This window comes from Marmota flaviventris, chromosome 8 (genome assembly GCF_047511675.1).
Source record: "Marmota flaviventris isolate mMarFla1 chromosome 8, mMarFla1.hap1, whole genome shotgun sequence".
In the NCBI taxonomy this organism is placed as follows: Eukaryota; Metazoa; Chordata; class Mammalia; order Rodentia; family Sciuridae; genus Marmota; species Marmota flaviventris.
Genome location: NC_092505.1, coordinates 65,383,951 through 65,403,190, shown reverse-complemented (window position 1 = coordinate 65,403,190; position 19,240 = coordinate 65,383,951). Strand labels below are relative to the sequence as shown.

At 35.6% G+C, this 19,240-nt stretch overlaps 1 protein-coding gene across 2 annotated transcripts in view; it reads right to left on the bottom strand.

The window, feature by feature from the left end:
* Window positions 1-18,745, bottom strand: part of LOC114093369 (cell surface glycoprotein CD200 receptor 5-like) — a 65,773-nt gene extending 47,028 nt beyond the window's left edge. For both annotated transcript variants that reach the window (XM_027936150.2, XM_027936151.2), the window contains exon 1: window positions 18,660-18,745. The gene's annotated coding sequence lies outside the window, so the exon portion shown is untranslated. The remainder of the gene's footprint in view (window positions 1-18,659) is intronic.
* Between the last annotated feature and the right edge of the window lie 495 nt (window positions 18,746-19,240).

The following is a 19,240-nucleotide window of genomic DNA, read 5'->3' as shown; positions in this document are numbered from 1 at the left end:
GCAGTTTACAAATATACCTTAAACTTCACTGTCTTCCTACCTGAATGTTAGCCAGATGTAAGAATTTAGGGCCTTTTCAGACCTTTTCTGAGCATACGTCCAGCCCTGGTCAAGTGGACAGATGTTAGTTTCCCCAATGCATATGGAAGCTTTGCAAAGTACATAGCCTCCCACAGATCTCCCTTCCTAGCTTCTTCCTAAGCTCTTCAGTCTGTGTCCTGCTTATCCCATTTTTTTATCCCTCACCCCAGAGAGCCATTCCTAGAACATTTGCCTTTTAATGGTTTTCAGCAGATGACATTCAAGGGGTTCCAGCCCTGAGATAGTTTCAAAGTGAAAAAAATAAAGTCAAGATCCCTACCTGGGGGCCAAACCCTCAGAGAGTCACTAGAGAAGCCAAAACATGCCACCACGATTATTGTTTGAGAATGATATTTGTATTGCCCTTTCTGACAGTCACTGACCAGCTGTGGTGTGGAGATGGTAGGCAGGTAAGTTAAAATGTCATTATCATTCTCTTACTGAAGTTTAGTAAGTTTTCTCTGTATTACGCATTCCCTTGGTTTTGATAAAGTATTTTAATAAAGTTTGAGAGTTCCAAAGAACTAGAGGAACAGAGTTTTGGAGTTTCCTACATTTTTGTTGATGTCACTCAATATATTGGCTTTTAAATGACCTTGGATCATTTCTATGCCATAGTCCCTAACCACCCTGCATTTTACAAACCCTTAAAATCTTGCTGTCTTCAAAAGTTAAATTCTGCGATTCCCATTGGAGACAACCTACATCCTGTACAGAAAATATGCTCACTTTCAAAGTTACTTTTAGACATTTTAAAGCCTTTCACCAAATATGACTTCACCTGCTTTTGCTTAAACATGCCAGGGACTTCAGGGACTCCATCACCCTCCACAGCCAGCTGCAATCACCAGCCCCCATTGAGTTGGGCAGTATACCCCCCTTTTCTTCCACCAGCCTTTCTAAACTGCATATTTAACCCTGAAATAGTTACCACATCAACTTCCTGTTCAGGTTGATGTTATCACAGATATTTCCACCACTAATACAAGCATTTCATAATAGCACTAATTGTACAAACACAAATATATGTACGCACAAAGCAGGTATTGTGTTCTCATGGTGTGGTTACTTGTGGTTGTTACAAGCATCATAGCTTAGAATACACTATCCTTTATTTCTCATCTGAACCACAGTCAAGTTCATTTGAATGCTACAGTTTCTATATCTGCTCTAACATTTGAGAAAAACATTGTTTAATCAGTAGTCTTCAAGTAATTTTGATAATGAGCCAGAATTGGCTTTGTTTCTGAGGGTCTGGGTTTGTTTGGTTTGGTTTGGTTTTTCTTCTTCTTCTTCTTTTTCTCCCTAAGAATAAAAACTAGTCCTGCTAATTACTTCATGATTATATTATCAGGCAATAGATCCTACCGTATATTAAATGAGCAGCATCACAAAAATAGACATGCTGAGCTAAGTAAGGAATTATGGGTCTTATTTCATCTTGCCTATATATCTGTATTAAAGGGAACAGAAGAGAATGAGAAAACACTCCTTCTTCTTTTTTTAGATGTTGATGGACTTTTGTTTTTATTCATTTATTTATATGTGGTGCTAAAAATTGAACCTAGTGTCTCACACATGATAAGCAAGTGCTCTACCACTGAGCCACAACTCCAGCCCCACACTTCTTCTTTTAATCCTTCTTCTTCCCTCTTATATTTCTCTAAAACAACACAGTTCCAGATAGTGATGTCCAATCAACCAAGAGACAAATCAAAATAAAAACCATGCTGATGATAAACAAAAAATTAATTTAAATATATAGTTAAGACTAAATATTTGAAGGAACTATGTCTAAACAACAGAATGCAAATACTTTAAATCCTCAAAAATGTAAAATAATAAATAAAAAATCAGAAAGTGGAAAAAAGAGCAAGTTTTGCATGGAGTCAATGGACATTGTGTGACAGTGAAAACCTAACTTTAAAAATAAACAAACAGGCTCTGGAAAGCAGTATGGAGATTCCTCAGAAAACTTACAATGGAACCATCATTTGGCCCAGTTATCCCACTCCTAGGTATATACCAAAAGGACCTCAAATGAGCATACTACAGTGATGTGACACAGACACGCCAATGTTTATCACAGCACAATTCACAATAGCTAAGCCATGGAACCAACCCAGGTGCTCTTCAACAGATGAATGCACAAAGAAAATATGCTATATTATACACAATGGAATATTACTCAGCCATAAAAAATGGCTTTATGACTTTTACCAGTAAGTGGATGGATCTGGAGATCCATCATACTAAGTGAAATAAGCCAATCTCATAAAAACAAAGGCTGAATGTTCTGTCTGACATGTGGGTGCTAACACACAATAAGTGAGGGAAGGGAAGAACAGAAGCTCAATGGATTAGACAAAGGGGAATAAAAGAAAGGGAGAGAGGATGGGAATAGGAAATACAGTAAAATGAATTAGACATAAATTTGCTATGTTCATATATGAATACACCACCAATGAAACTCCACATCATGTACAACCACAAGAATGGGATCCTATTTAGAATACGTTATATTCTGTGTATGTATAATATGTCAAAATACACTTTACTATAATGTGTAACTAAAAAGAACCAATAAAAATTAAATTTAAAAAACAAAACAAAAATTGAGTGGTTAGTTACTTCTAGTTACATCTCCTAATATAGTTCATAATTTCTTTAGCGAACTCCTTTAAAAATGAGTATCTCAAAAAAATAAAAACGAGTATCTTATTGGCAAAGATTTTCTTTTCAAAATAGAGGAGGCAATGATCCAAATCCATTGAAGTATATATTTATGAAGATTTCTCTTTCTATTCAACATGTTCTTCTTTTTAGTTCACTGAATGTTTTCCACATTGTTATGGTAAACCATAAAATACAGCTGAAAAGCTCAATTTTCTGTACAGATATAGACTGTCTTTTTATTTTATTTTTTTTGTTGTAGATGGACACAATACCTTTATTTTATTTATTTACTTTTATGTGGTGCTGAGGATCAAACCCAGTGCCTCTCAAGTATGAGGCGAGCCCTTTACCACTGAGCCACAACCCCAGCCCTATAGACTTTCTCTTTTATAACAGTTTTAGTTCACAGAAAAATTTGAGTGGAAAGTACAAAGCATTCTGTGATCCTTTCCCACACACAGGTGCAGCCTCCCCCATCATCAGCATTTCCCACCAAAGTTGTATATCTGCTATAACTGATGAGCCTATGTTGATTCTAGATTATTCCTCAGTCTACAGTTTATGTTGGTGTTCACTGTCACTGTTAAATATTGTGAAGAAATTTGTATCTCCAAATTAGAATTGTTTCAGTTTCACACTTTAAGATCAAGTAACAATACTTCTTATTTAAAATAAGATTTCTAGATAAAAGCATTTTTGTGAAATTATTTTTTTCTCCTTTTTATATACATCAATAGAAAAGTATGCAGCTGATATTAACATGTTTGTTTATGATTGGTGGAATTGTAAGAACTTAGGTTTTTCTGTATTGGTTGAACTTAATATAGGTATATTTCATTTTCAAAAAAATAAAATGTCATTTTTTTAAATGCTTAAGCAATCCCGATAAATATTCCCTCAATAAATGTTAATGCTGATTTATAACATATTTGGCAAAATTGTCTTAGAAATTTATCTTGAAACAGTAAGAAACTTGAAAGACCCCAGAAGAAGATATAGTAAGCTTTGCAATTTGGGAAGATAAGAGCAATAAGAGCAATAAGTAGAAAAATCCAAATGTTTACTAGGGTTAAAATTGGGAAACTATTTTCATCAATCATGGCCACTGTTTAAGGCAGGTTAGACTTGTTCCACAGTGTGCTAGACTGCATAAACAATCACAGTGGCTTACGCACATCATGTGTGTATGCAGAAGGCAGGTTATTAAGGTTGAAGAATGTGCAAATTAATAACAAGAAAAAAATGAGGGCTGGTAATATAGCTCAGTTGGTAGAGTACTTTCCTCGAATGCACAAGGCCCTGGGTTCAATCCCATGCACCACAAAAAAGAAAGGAAGGAAGGAAGGAAGAAAGAAAGAAAAGACTCACAGGCCCATTCACATAAACCAATTAATGCTGTTGATAAATTTTTATGACTTTTCCACACTTGAAAATGTTCTATAAGTTTAAAGCAATGTCTCCAAAGTTAAAATTAATTTAATCTTAGGTGATCATAACATACATGGTGGAGGGGACAGTGCTGGGGATTGAACTCAAGGACATGCAACTACTGAACCATATACCCAGCGCTTTTTTTGTATTTTATTTAAAGACAGTGTCTCCCTGAGTTGCTTAGGTCCTCAATAAGTTGCTAAAGCTGGCTTTGGACTCTCCATCCTCCTGCCTCAGCCTCCTGAGCCACTGGGATTACAGGTATGCGCCATCATGTCCAGCCATAATATACATTTTTTTTAAAAAAAGAGAGAGAGAGAATTTTTTTAATATTTATTTTTTTAGTTCTCAGCGGACACAACATCCCCATTTGCATGTGGCGCTGAGGATCCAACCCAGGCCACGCGCATGCCAGGCGAGCGCGTCCGCTTGAGCCACATCCCCAGCCCTCATAATATACATTTCTTATCAACTAAAACAACTGATGAAATTCTCTTTACCTTTTTTTCCTTTAATTTCAGATTCCTTTAGCATGTATGGAAATTGCACAACAAAACTCATTAATTTTTTCAATCGATAGGTTTAAAAATTAAATTTTAAAATTGAAAAAGTGAATAAAAGAATTTTGTACTCTTAAAGTATCTTGAAGATCCAAAAAAATGCACCTAGAAAACACAAAATTACACAAGTATGTACTCTATAAGACATTAAAGCAATAATATGAACATGTCATGTAGGATCTAGAAAATGATTGTGCATTCAGAAATAAATTGCTAAAAACAAACAAACCAAACTCTTAGATCTGAAATGTACCAAAATTCAAAACTTTTTGAGAATCAGCATGACACCCCAAGTGGAAAATTCCACACATGACCTCATGTGACCAGTTACAGTCAAAACAGGTGCACTAAAAATATTGTATAAAAATAACTGCAGTCTATATGTATAAAGTGTATGCGAAACAGAAATTAATTTCATGCTTAGAATTGGGTCCCATTGCCAAGATATATCATTATATATAGGCAAATATTTCATAATCCAAAAAAATCCGAAATCTAAAACACTTCCAGTCATTTCCAATCACAAGCATTTCACCTGAGAGGTGCTCAACCTGTAATAACCATAGTGTGTGTCAGTTGTTCATTCAAGTAAGATGGTATTCCAGAAAAAATAATAAGCAGTTCATTTGGCCTGGGGATGTGGCTCAAGCGGTAGCGCGCTCGCCTGGCATGCGTGCGGCCCGGGTTCGATCCTCAGCACCACATACAAACAAAGATGTTGTGTCCGCCGAAAACTAAAAAATAAATATTAAAATTCTCTCTCTCTTTAAAAAAAAATAAGCAGTTCATTCAACTCAAAACTCAAAAAGTAACACAAGCATTTGTGTTAAAGACAACCATCATACTTTGAGAGGTATCACAAGTGTTTTATGTATACTTCACATTTCACCAAATGGAATATTTTAAAACATCTATTAGGAGTTGACATTTAATAAAAATCAATATTTTTTAAAAAACAAACAATATCTTAACATTATTGTGAAAACAGAAACAACCTTAAGAACTTCTCCCAGAGGACCATCTTTGGTCTTTGGATCACATTTTTACTACAGCTAAGCTAAAACAAGCTTGGAAAACCAAAGTTTATTCTTTCCTCTTGAGTGTCAAAGACATTAGAAAGTTGGAAAAGAAAGACCATGTAATCTGATTTTAATTAGTTATTCTCTGCAAAGGAATTGTGAATTAAAAAAAACTTATTTCCACTTATAAAAGGAAATTCGTTTCTTTTTATATTATGTTCCTCACAAAGATTACTGACAACTGTAAATTTAATGAATTTCCACTTATAAAGGGAAACATGTTTCTCTCTGTTATTTTCTCCCACAAAGATCACTGCTAGACCCTAACATATCTCAAAAATTATGCATATAAGACATAAAAACTTTCATACAAATAATCAACTCCCCTCAATCTTTAGTTTCATCATTATCATGAGAAAAAAACAGATGAAATCTATCAGAATTTGGTGGTTCTAAAACAAATTAGTTAAATAGAATACAAACTTCTTAGGAATGAAAACTGCTCCTTATGATTCTCATTTTTCCTCCTTAATGTTCAAAAGACATTATTGATACACTAAGCCACTCAATGATGACCTAAAGATAAACAATAGCACAGACATAAAATATAAATAGGTCTCTGCTACCCATTTATGAAGAAATCTGAGGTCAATGCCAATCTAAGCTATGTTAGTCAACTTTGCATTATTGTGACCAAAATACCCCAAGAGAACAACATAGCGGAGGGAAGGTTTGTTTAGCCTCATGGCTCCAGAAGTTTAGTCCACGATTGGCCCAGTCTGTTGCTTTAATTCCAAGGTAAGGCAGAAATGCATGGCGGAGGGGAGCAGCTCCATTCCGGGCAACCAGGAAGCAGAGAGAGGGAAGGGGTTAGGGGTACCCCTAGTGACCCACCTTCTCCGGCCAGTCCCCACCTGTCTACAGTTACCACCCAGTCCATTCAAACTACATTGGACTGATTAGGTCACAGCTCTCATAATCTAATCAATTCACCTCTGAATATTTCTGCATCAACACAGGAGTTTTTGGTGGACACCTCATATTCAAATCATCACACAAGATTGAGGGTCCATCAAATCTACTTTTTCCCTCATGATCCCACAAATAGTTGATAAATCTAACCAAAAGAGCCAGTCATGTTGGTGCATGCCCGTAATCCCGGCAGCTCCAGAGACTGATGCAGGAGGATTGCAAGTTCAAGACCAGCCTCAGCAACTAATTGAAGCCCTGAGCAACTTAGTGAGACCCTGACTCAAAATAAAAAAGTAAATAAATAAAAAGAAGATGTGGCTAGGGATGTGGCTCAATGGTAAAATTCCTCTGAGATCAATCCCTGGGTACCAAAAATAATTAATTAACCAAGAGAGTATGCAGGACATCTGGGTTTGGTGTCTCATAGTCTGGAATATCTGTACTTAGTGATTCAATGAGATTTATTCTTCATTTAGTTGACCAAAATCTGTTTGTTTCTAATCCAGATAAATAAGACAAGGATAAAAAAAACTATAACAAAAATGAGACTACTCATCACTATGTTCATCCCTCTCTATGCAAATGTGTGTGTTTACAGTCACACACAATACAGGGGTTGCACATAAAATCTGCTTACACAAGCTTTGAGGGGAAAACTGACAGAAAGAAGATTAAAGATAACCCTGAAACTACACATGTAGAAATAAATGCATGATCTGTTTGCCTTACCAAAAAAAAAAAAAAAAGAAGAAGAAGAAGGAGGAGGAGGAGGAGGAGGAGGAGGAGGAGGAGGAGACCAATACAAACATATGAACTATGGCAATATATATTGTTTAAATCTTTGATGTGAATCATTCAAAAATTTTTCTTATTTACCATTTGACATCTGGAGTAGGTTTCCAAGTTTTGAATATACAAACCTTATGAAGAGATCAAAATTAAATCAGTAGCAAAGAATTCATAAACCATTCCTGTGTCGTACTCTTAAAGTTGGTAACCAATAGAGTGTAGGATGCAAATTTCTAGTTCAGTTTGAAATAATTTTTAGACAAGTTATTCAACAATGGAATAGATGGATCTGAAAATGCTATAATAAAGAATAATATTTGGGGCTGGGGCTGGGGCTCAGTGGTAGAGTGCTTGCCTAGCATATGCAAGGCCTTGGGTTCAATCCTCAGCACCACATAAGAATGAATGAATGAATGGATGGATGGATGAATTTTAAATAAATAAAATACAATGTGTCCAACTAAACCTAAAAAATATTTTTTTTAAAAAAAAGAAGAATAGTCAAGGAACTAACTATGTTAGTGTTGTAGGAACTACATTATTAAAAAAAAATTAGTAAAGAAAACGTGGGGATGAAAATTTAGGGTAGGAATTGGTAATAATTTTAAATTTGTTAGTCAGTTTATATCTCCAACTAGCCGGGCTGGTGACCTATGCTGGGTTCACAAAATCTGGCTATATCAATAACAGAAAATGGCAAAGAAAGCACACAAGCACACAGAAATACTTTTTCAAAATCTGGAACAGCTCTAGACCTTAGGGGTCTGTTGGAAAGAGAGTGTGCACCTGGATTCCTTATTTTTATGGGGGGGGGGGGGTGGAGCACAAAAGGAGGTTCATGGAATGTTCTTTCCAAATAAGGCAGTGGGTTGAGTCTAGCTTGGTGATTGTGGTCAGTAGATCAATTGACAACTTGGCAAGTCACACCCATCTTTGCTGTGTGGGAACACAGGCAGAGTGAGAGGAAAGTGCACGCATGTGTTGCTTGGCCTAAAGAGCATGCAACACCAGGCCAGTCCTCCCATACACTCAAAAGCACATAGTTCACACACACACAGAGCCCAAGGAAGGCCCATGGCAAGGTTAAACTTCAGTTAAAAGATTACTTTTTTGTGTATTTATACAGTGGAATGCATTACAATTCTTATTACACATATAGAGCACACTTTTACATATCTCTGGTTGTATACAAAGTCTATTCACACCAATTTGTGTCTTCATACATGTACTTTGGATAATAATGATCATCACATTCCACCATCATTAATAACCCCTAGCCTCCTCCCTTCCCCTTTAACCCCTCTGTCCTATCTAGAGTTCGTCTGTTCCTCCCATGCTCCCTTAAGATTACTTTTGAACAGAAGTTTGAAAAAAAAAATGAAGAAGTTACCCTGTGAATATCTGGAAGAAGAAAAAAAGAAAAAGAAAAACACAGCAATCCAAAAATCCATGAAATAAGCAGTTGCAAAATCCCATGAATGTTTGAAGGAGAGAAAAATAGAGTGGCCAGGGTAAGTGGGTGATGAGGATCCTAGTAATTAGCCAGGTGAGGACAGAGGTGCCAAGGCAGATCCCATAATGCTGCGGGGGAACACCAGAAGCTCAAGGTGAAGTGGGGATCCACTAGATGGTGAAAGAGGAGCGAGGTCATCTACATATGTTTTAACAGCTTCCCTCAGGCTTTTGTGTTACAAATAGTTTATGTTTGAGCTGAGGTGGGGGCCAGTTACTCAGCAGTTCAGGTCTGGTTTTGGCTTAGATCAGGATGATAGCAGTAAAAGTATTAAGAAGTGGTAGGAATCTAGAAATACTGTGAAGACAGAGACTGCAGGAGTGGCTGATAGATTACTTCTGTAATATGCCACAAAGTCAGTGAGGTGGCACACAGCTGTAATCCCAGCTACTCAAGAAGCTAAGGCAGGAGGATAGCAAATTTGAGGCCACCTGAGCAGTTTAGTGAGAGCCTGTACTCTATATATGTAATGTGAATTGTAAGGCATTCTGCTGTCGTATATAACAAATTAGAATGAATTTTTTTAATGCAGCAAAAATAAAATAAAATAATAAAAAGGGGGGAAATAATTTTTTATAAGAGCTATCAATTATTTTGCACCAGCCATTTACAAGATGTTTTACTAAGTATTTGTAAGAGGCATCTCATAGCAGTCTGGTGACACAGATGTCAGTATGCTCATCTTAAAGATGGCAAAGCTGAAGCTTACAAGATTACATTACAGGCTCCAAAAATGATGCTCTTCCCTCAACCCTACTTACTTTTGATTTTTTTTCCTTATTTTTAAGGGAAAAAGATTAGTCAAGCAGATGTCAAAGAAAACATATGCTGAGAATTAAATGGTGGAAAATTCAGTAACATCCTAACCAAATAATTCACATTCTTCCTAATAAAAAAGATAAAGTAATTTTCTGAGAACACATAAAAATGCATGCAATTGAAAGCTAATGAGAAGTGGAGGTTAGGGACAGTCACTGGATGACATATGCCGGAGAAGTCAAAAAATATACATTTTTAAAAAGATGATCTTTTATCTCTTTCAGAAAATAAAAATATCCCTCTAATATATTGTGCATAAGCTCCTGGACAGTGTCCTTCACTACGTAGTCACTACATTTTTAGTCAAATGAATTATTTATTTGACACTAAAAACTTTGGTTTTTTATGCTGGGGATCAAACATAGGGCCTCCTACGCACATTTTCTATCACTAAGCCACATCCCCAGCCCCACTCAGAACTTCTTAGTTTCAGATTATGAAACGGAGTTTTTTTCTTTTTTTAAAAGTCATACCATACTGTTTTCTTGTCTAGAGAAATTGATTTATTCCTTAAAGTTACTTTGAAATTGTTTTTGCAAGAGACAAGAATATTTTTCAAAACATAATTATATTTTGAGGAATTAAATGATAGGACAAAAAAAAAAAAAACAGACTGAGGATATAGTTCAGTGGTAGAACACTTGACTTAACAGGTGGTGAGCTGTAGGACTAATCCCCAGTACACAAAAAAAGAAAGAGATAGAATTTAAAGACGATTTCAGGAATTTAGTCCCCAGAAGTAAAAGAACAGAGTTGCCATCAACAAGGAGTAAAAATCTGGGACTGGAGCATGTTTGGAAAGATAAGGGGAGTTGTTTGGGACATATCAAATTTGAATTGTTAGATGTCCAAGTAGAGCTTGGTGGGTGGTCAAGCCTAGGGACCCAGATCTACCCACACTAGCCTCTGCAGAGCCCAGGCACACAGCAGGCCTGGTCCACCCCTTTCCCAGTGGGGCAGACACCACCAGAGTCTAGCCTTTGGTGCAAGACCACCCCTTCTGACCAGCAGACTACTGCAGGAAGTCAAGCCCAGCAGCCCAGATCCACCTACTCCAACTTGCACAGGACCCAGATCCAAGATGCAGTAGCACTATTGAGGGACACCAGCAGGGTTTGGAAGCCCAACATCAAGGTGAGGTACAGATAATCTGCATGGGTACCACAAGAATATAGGGAAGAAACTGTAATATCTCAGATTCACATTGCAAGAAAGGAAGACACATAGACAATATGAAAAAAACAAGGGAGGAAAGTTCCCCAAACAAACCATAACACTATAATAACAGAACCCATGGACAGCGAAGTTGATGAAAAGTCAGAAAAGGAGTTCAGAGGTTCATAATTAAAATGATCTGTGAATTAAAGAAGGACCTAAGTGAGCAAATGCCGGCAAAAAAATTGATCACTCCAACAATAAGACAAGAAAGTAAATACAGTAACAAAAGATGACTTCAGGAGAGAGATAGAGAGCCTAAAAAAATTAGTCAGAAATCCTTGAAACGAAGTATACAATTAATCAAATAAAAAACTCAATAGAAAGCATAACCAACAGACTAGATAATTTAAAACTTCAGATAATGAAGACAAAGTATACAATCTGGAAAATACAGTTGATCCCACAGTGAAGAAAGTCAGAAACCATTAACAGAACATCCAAGAATTATGGGACCGCTCAAAAGACTAAATCTCAGTCATTGGGATAGAGGAAGGCACAGAGTTTTAAACTAAAAGAATGCACAATCTTTTGTGCATAAGCTCCTGGACAACATAATCACTACATTTTTAGTCAAAAATATCAGAAAATTTCCCAAGCATGAGGAATGAATTGGAAAACCAAATACAAGAGGCTTACAGGACACCAAATGTACAAAATTACAATGGATCTACACCAAGTTACATTATAATGAAAATGCCTAGCATTTTAAGAATAGAATCTTAAAAGCCACAAGAGAGAGGAATCAGATCACATATAGGGGGAGACCAATTCATATCTCAGCAGATTTTTCAACCCAGACCTTCAAAGCCAGAAGATCGTGGAACAACACATAGCAAGCTCTGGAAAAAAATGGATGCCAACCAAGAATCTTATATCCAGCAAAACTAAGCTTTAGATTTGATGATGCAATAAAAACCTTCAATGATAAACAACATAAGTTAAGAGAATTTTCAACGAGGGCTGGAGTTATGGCTCAGTGGTAGAGCACTTGCCTAGCCTGTATGAGACACTGGGTTCAATTCTCAGCACCATGTAAAAACAAAATAAAGGTGTTGTGTTTATCTACAATTAAAAAATATTTTTTAAAAAATTTACAATGAGAAAGCCTGCACTACAGAACATCCTCAGCAAAATATTTCAAGAAGAGAAAATGAAAAACAATGATGAAAATCAGCAGAAGGAAGAATTTACACTAAAGGAAAATCTAATCAGTGGTTAAACCAAGTCACATTAAATACCAAAAATAGATAAAAAATGGCTGGGAATACAAATTATGCCTCAATAATAACCCTGAATGTTAATGGCCTAGACTCACCAATCAAAAGACATAGACTAGCAGATTGGATCAAAAACAAAACAAAACAAAAAAATACCCAACAATATGCTACCTCCAAGAGACTTATCTCATAGAAAAAGACATTCACAGACTGAAGGTGAAGGGTTGGGAAAAATCATACCACTCACATAGATTGTGAAAGCAAGCAGGGGTTTCCATCCTCATATCAAATAAAGTAGACTTCAAAGTAAAGTCAATCAAAAAGGATAAAGAAGGACTCTACATACTGCTCAAGGGAACCACATACCAACAAGACTTAACAATTATAAATATATATGTCCCAAACAATGGAGCAGCTATATTTATCAAACAAATTCTTCTCAAGGTCAAGAGTCAATTAGACCACAACACAATAATTTTGGGTGACTTTAACACACCTCTTTCATCACTAGGTAGATCTTCCAAACAAAAGCTGAACAAATAAACTATAGAACTCAATAATACAATCAATAACTTAGACTTAACTGACATGTATAGAATATTCCATCCTTAAACGAGAGAATATACTTTCTTCTCAGCAGCACATTGATCCTTCTCTAAATAGACCATATACTATACCACAAAGCATCTCTTAGCAAATAAAAAAATAGAGATACTACCCTGCATTCTATCAGATCATAATGGAATGAAATTAGAAATCAATGATAAAATTAGAAATAAAATCTACTCCAATACCTGGAGACTAAATAATATGCTACTGAATGAACAATGGGTTACAGAAAACATCAAAAAGGAGATTAAAAAATATTTAGAGATGAATGAGGACACAAATACAACATATCGAAATCTCTGAGACGCTATGAAAGCAGTTCTAAGAGGAAAGTTCATTGCATGGAATTCATTTCTTAAAAGAAGAAAAAGTCAACAAATAAATGATTTAACACTACATCTCAAAGCCCTAGAAAAAGAAGAACAAATCAACACCACAAGCAGCAGAAGACAGGAAATAATTAAAATCAGAGCTGAAATCAATGAAATTGAAACAAAAGAAATAACTTTAAAAAAAATTGACAGAACAAAAAGTTGGTTCTTTGAAAAAATAAATAAAATTGACAGACCCTTAGCCATGCTAACGAAGAGAAGTAGAGAGAAAACTCAAATCACTAACATGCATGATGAAAAAGGAAATATCACAACAGACACTACAGAAAAACAGAAGATAATTTGAAATTATGTTGAAAACTTGAACTCCAATAAAATAGAAAATATTGAAGGTATTGATAAATTTCTAGAGTCTTATAATTTGCCCAAATTGAATCAGGATGATGTACACAATTTAAACAGATCAATTTTAAGTGACAAAATAGCAGACACCATCAGAAGTCTACCAACCAAGAAAAGCCGAGGACCAGATGAATACATAGCCGAGTTCTACAAGACCTTTAAAGAAGAACTTATACCAATACTCTTCAATTTATTTCAAGAAATAGAAAAAGAGGCAGCATTTCCAAACTCATTCTATGAGGCCAATATCACCCTGATTCCAAAACCAGGCAAAGACACATCAAAGAAAGAAAACTTCAGACCAATATCTGTAATGAACATAGATGCAAAAATTCTCAATAAAATTCTGGCAAATCAAAAACAAAAACATATCAAAACGATTGTGCACCACAATCAAGAGGGATTCATCCCAGGGATGCAAGATTGTTTCAACATAAGGAAATCAATAAATGTAATTCGTCACATCAATAGACTTAAAGATATGAATCATATGATCTTCTCAATAGATGCAGAAAAAGCATTTGACAAAATACAGCACCTCTTTATGTTTAAAATACTAGAAAACGTAGAGATAACAGGAATGTATCTCAATATTGTAAAGGCTATGTATGCTAAGCTCCAGGCCAACATCATTCTAAATGAAGAAAAATTGAAGGCATTGCCTCTAAAAACTGGAACAAGACAGAGGTGCCTTCTTTCACCACTTCTATTCAACATAGTTCTTAAAACACTGGCCAGAGCAATTAGACGAAAGAAATTAAAGGGAAACACATGGGGAAAGAAGAATTGGCACTATTTGCTGATGATATGATTCTATACCTAGAAGACCCTAAAAGTTCCACCAGAAAACTTTTAGAACTAGTAAATGAATTCAGCAAAGTAGCAGGATATAAAATCAACACCCATAAATCAAATGCATTTCTGTATATCAGTGATAAATCCTCAGAAAGGGAAACAAGAAAAATTACCCCATTTACAGTAGCCTCAAAATATAAATATATATATTTGGGAATCAACTTAACAAAAGAGCTGAAAGATCTATATAATGGAAATTACACAGCCCTAAAGAAAGAAATCAAAGAAAACCTTGGAAGATGGAAAGATCTACCTTGCTCTTGGATGGGTAGAATTAATATTATCAAAATGACCATACTTCCAAGAGCACTATACAGATTTAATGCAATTCTGAACAAAATCCTAATGGCATTCCTCATAGAAACAGAAAAAGCAGTCATGAAATTCGTCTGGAAAAATAAGAGACCCAGAATAGCCAAATAAATCCTTAGCAGGAAGAGTGAAGCAGTTGGCATCACTATACCAGAACTTAAACTATACTACAGAGCAATAGTAACAAAAACAGCACAGAATTGGCACCAAAACAGACTGGTAGACCAATGGTACAGAATAGAAGACACAGAGTCTAACCCACAAAACTACAATTATCTTATATTAGACAAAGGTGCCAAGAACATGCATTGGAGAAAAGATAGCTTCTTCAACAAATGGTGCTGGGAAAACTGGAAATCCATATGCAACAAAGTGAAATTAAACCTATTCTTTCACCATGCACAAAACTCAACTCAAAACGGATCAAGGACTTAGGATAAAACCAGAGACCCTGTGTCTAATAGAAGAAAAAGTAGGCCCTAACCTTCATCATGTGGGATTAGGCCCCAACTTCCTTAATAAGACTCCTGTAGCACAAGGATTAAAATCAAGAATCAATAAATGGGATGGAATCAAACTAAAAAGTTTTTTTCTCAGCAAAAGAAACAATCAGTGAGGTGAATCGAGAGTCTACATCTTGAGAGCAAATCTTTACTTCTCACACATCAGATAGAGCATTAAACTCTAGGGTATATAAAGAATTCAAAAAGCTAAACACCAAAAAAACAAATAACCCAATCAATAAATGGGCCAAGGACCTGAACAGACACTTCTCAGAAGATAATGTACAATCAATCAACAAATACATGAAAAAAGTACATCATCACTAGCAATTAGAGAAATGCAAATCAAAACTACTCTATCATTTTACTCCAGTCAGAATGGCAGCTATTAAGCATACAAACAACAATAAGTGTTGGTGAGGATGTGGAGAAAAAGGTACACTCATATATTGCTGGTGGGATTCCAAATTGATGCAGCCAATCTGGAAAGCAGTATGGAGATTTCTTGGAAAATTGGGAATGGAACCACCTTTTGACTCAGCTATCCCTCTCCTCGGTCTATACCCAAAAGACTTAAAAACAGCATACTACAGGGATACAGCCACATCAATGTTTATAGCAGCACAATTCACAATAGCTAAACTGTGGAACCAACCTAGATGCCCTTCAATAGATGAATGGATAAAATAAATGTGGCATACATACACAATGGAATGTTATTCAGCAATAAAAGAGAATAAATTCATGGCATTTTCAGGTAAATGGGTGGATTTAGAGAAAATAATGCTAAGTGAAGTTAGCCAATCCCAAAATACCAAATACCAAATGTTTTCTTTGATATAAGGAGGCTGATTCATAGTGAGATAGGGAGGGGGAGCATGGGAGGAATAGATGAACTCTAGATAGGGCAGAGGGATTGGAGGGGAAGGGAGGGCATGGGGTTATTAATGATGGTGGAATGTGATGATCATTATTATCCAAATTACAGGTATGAAGACACAAATTGGTATGAATATACTGTGTATACAACCAGAGATATGAAAAATTGTGCTCTATATGTGTAATAAGATTTGCTGATGCATTCCACTGTCATATATAAATAAAAAATAAATAAATTTTTTTTAAAAAATAAAAAAATTTAAAAATGTAAAAAAGAAGGAAGATCTTTGCAGGGTGGAGGGTTGGAGGTATACATGGATATATAAATGGGGAATCTGTTAGCATACATTTTTTGGCATCTTGTTAATACTATGATATTGCACAAAGAAACCTGACATATTTCAAAATGTTTCCAGATATGTTTCACAGTAATTCAAAGAAGAAAAGCAGAAGAGTTAGTCCCTGTCATTCCGACATAGTGCTGCTACTCTTCACAACACTCTATTGAAATTGCCTTTGTGCTGGTTAATCTGAAGGGTATTTTAAATTACTATTCCACCTAATCTCTTTAAGGAACTTGAAATACTTGCAACTTTTTTCCTCCAAACTCTATAATTGGTTTGCATTGATTTTATTTCTCCACGAAGTAGAACTGTACTTCCTCTCTTGTTTTAGTCTCTCTTCTCTGTCCCACACCTTAAAAATGTGACATTCTTCAGATTCCATCCTGTGTCTTTCTCTATCCAATGCAATCTTCTTCCCAGGAAATGTTCATCTGCTCCTAGGCTTATCCATAACTTAGGAAAAAATAACTTACAAGTCGGAATCTCATTCATTATTTCCTATGCTTCAAACCTGCATTTCCAACTCATCTCAAAATCTATTTATCCAAACTGTGTTCTTTTGGTGATCAATGGCAATGTCACCCACATTGAGGAAAATACCCCTGTCATCAGCAACCCCTACTGAACTTCCATGTTTAATCGATATAAAATTTTTGTTGATCCTATAACTAAAATATCTTCTAAGTATTCTGAATATTCTGTTTTCTGTTTGTTTATATCCAAGCCCAACAATTATACTCATCTCAGACTATTAAAATAGGTTCCACCCTGATCTCCTTGACATTGTCTTGTTTTAATTCTAGTCCACTAAAAAATAATAATAATAAAACAAGCAAAATATTTTGTGGTTATGCCATTCCTTTACTTGAGATCCTCCATTCCTTTCTGTTGCCTACTGAGTAAAATCTAAACTTCTGAGAACACCATACATGGCTTTTTACAATTGGACCTTTATTTGTCATGTTTTATATCCAGGCCAGAGATTTAAAAGATTGGGCTAATCTGAACTATATAGATCTTTATATTTGTTTTGAGCTAACATAATTTTTTAAATTAGAAAAGGTTTATATAAAATATAGATGTCAGGTTGTCTTGAGAAACAAAGGTCTGGTAATGCCAGGTTCTCATAGTCAAATGTAAATCATCAGCTGGAGCTGAAAAATTAAATTACTCTTGTACCTTCTGTCACCCTTTCTACCTAGTATGGCTCTGCATTTCACCACAGTCCCATTTGGCCCCTGGGGCTCATCTATGGTATCTATCTGCTTCTGAAGCTCCTTGTTACCTCTGCTCTACTCACCACCCACCCACTGCATTATGTTCCTTCTCTAGCCAACATGAGATTTCATGATTCTCTGTTTGTATATGCAAAAATCTTTACTTAGAATGTCCTCTTTTGACTGTATCATCCTGATTAACTTTTTTTTTGAGAGAGAGAGAGAGAGAGAATTTTTTTAATATTTTTTTTTTTTTTTTTAGTTTTCGGTGGACATAACATCTTTATTTTTTTTCTTTTTTATTTTTATGTGGTGCTGAGGATAGAACCCAGCGCCCTGCGCATGCCAGCCGAGCGCGCTACCACTTGAGCCCCAGCCCCCTGATTAACTTTTGAAATATCTACCTACCCTTTAGGCCTAGTATAAAATTCATCTCTTTTGCAAAGTACTCTTTGGGTTCTTCCCAACCTATTTACCATACAACAGTCACTGTCTGCTCTATAATTCCATAATTCTATTACAGCAATCAAGAGGAGAATTGGCAACACAAAAACTAGAAATAATGGGGCAGTATGAAGACCATCATCAAATAACATGATTAAGATAATTTTAAAAAAGAAAAGAAAGCAAACTGAAAGAACAAAGAACTAAAACATAAAGTCACTGACATTAAATCTCAATGATGGATTTTAAAAAAGTGTAGATAGTTAAAAGGAAATAGTAAAGTGAAAGATTGATCTGAGAACAATCTTACTGCAACAATAAAATATAGCAAGGAGGAAACTATGAAAGAGGTAATAAATTGAAGGACAGAATATGAAAATCCAATATAATTCAATTAAAATTTCCTGAGGAGCTAATTGAGTGAATGAAGTTTTCAAAATCAGAGCAGTAACTATAAGCGTACTTACCTCCTGTCAGACTCTTGTTCCTAAATGTAAAACAGAGCAAGTTGCCTGAGACAAATTGCCATCCACCCAGTGGTATGTTCTCCTCATAGTCACCATCCTGTTAATCTGAGGTTCATGCTCAGTGATGCAATTTCCTCCTGGGGCCCAGAATATCTATTCCGCTGGTTTTGCAGGCTTCAGTTTTATTTTCCCTTGAAAGAAGGGACACCTCTGAAGACCATTGATAAGACAGAAAATTGATTCAAGTTTAATTTTTACAAACCAAGAGTTTATGAATGGTTAGTGAGGATTGTTGGTGAATATCAGTTAAGGGAATGCCTCTGTAATTAGATCATCTGACTTCATATGCTGCCACTACTGTTTCCTCGCTGTGCAATCTTTTCTGTGCCCTGTGAAAACACTGGCAGTAAAAGGGAATTAAGTGTAGGTCAGAGGTTAGGCAGATAATAAGGTCAGAATGTTATTCCTGTGGGGATGCCATGGGTTTCTATATCTCACTACTTTAACCACTGTCTTATAGCCAGACCTCTCTTTAAAAAAAAAAACAACAAAACATACAAAAATCCTACTTTCTCTACATT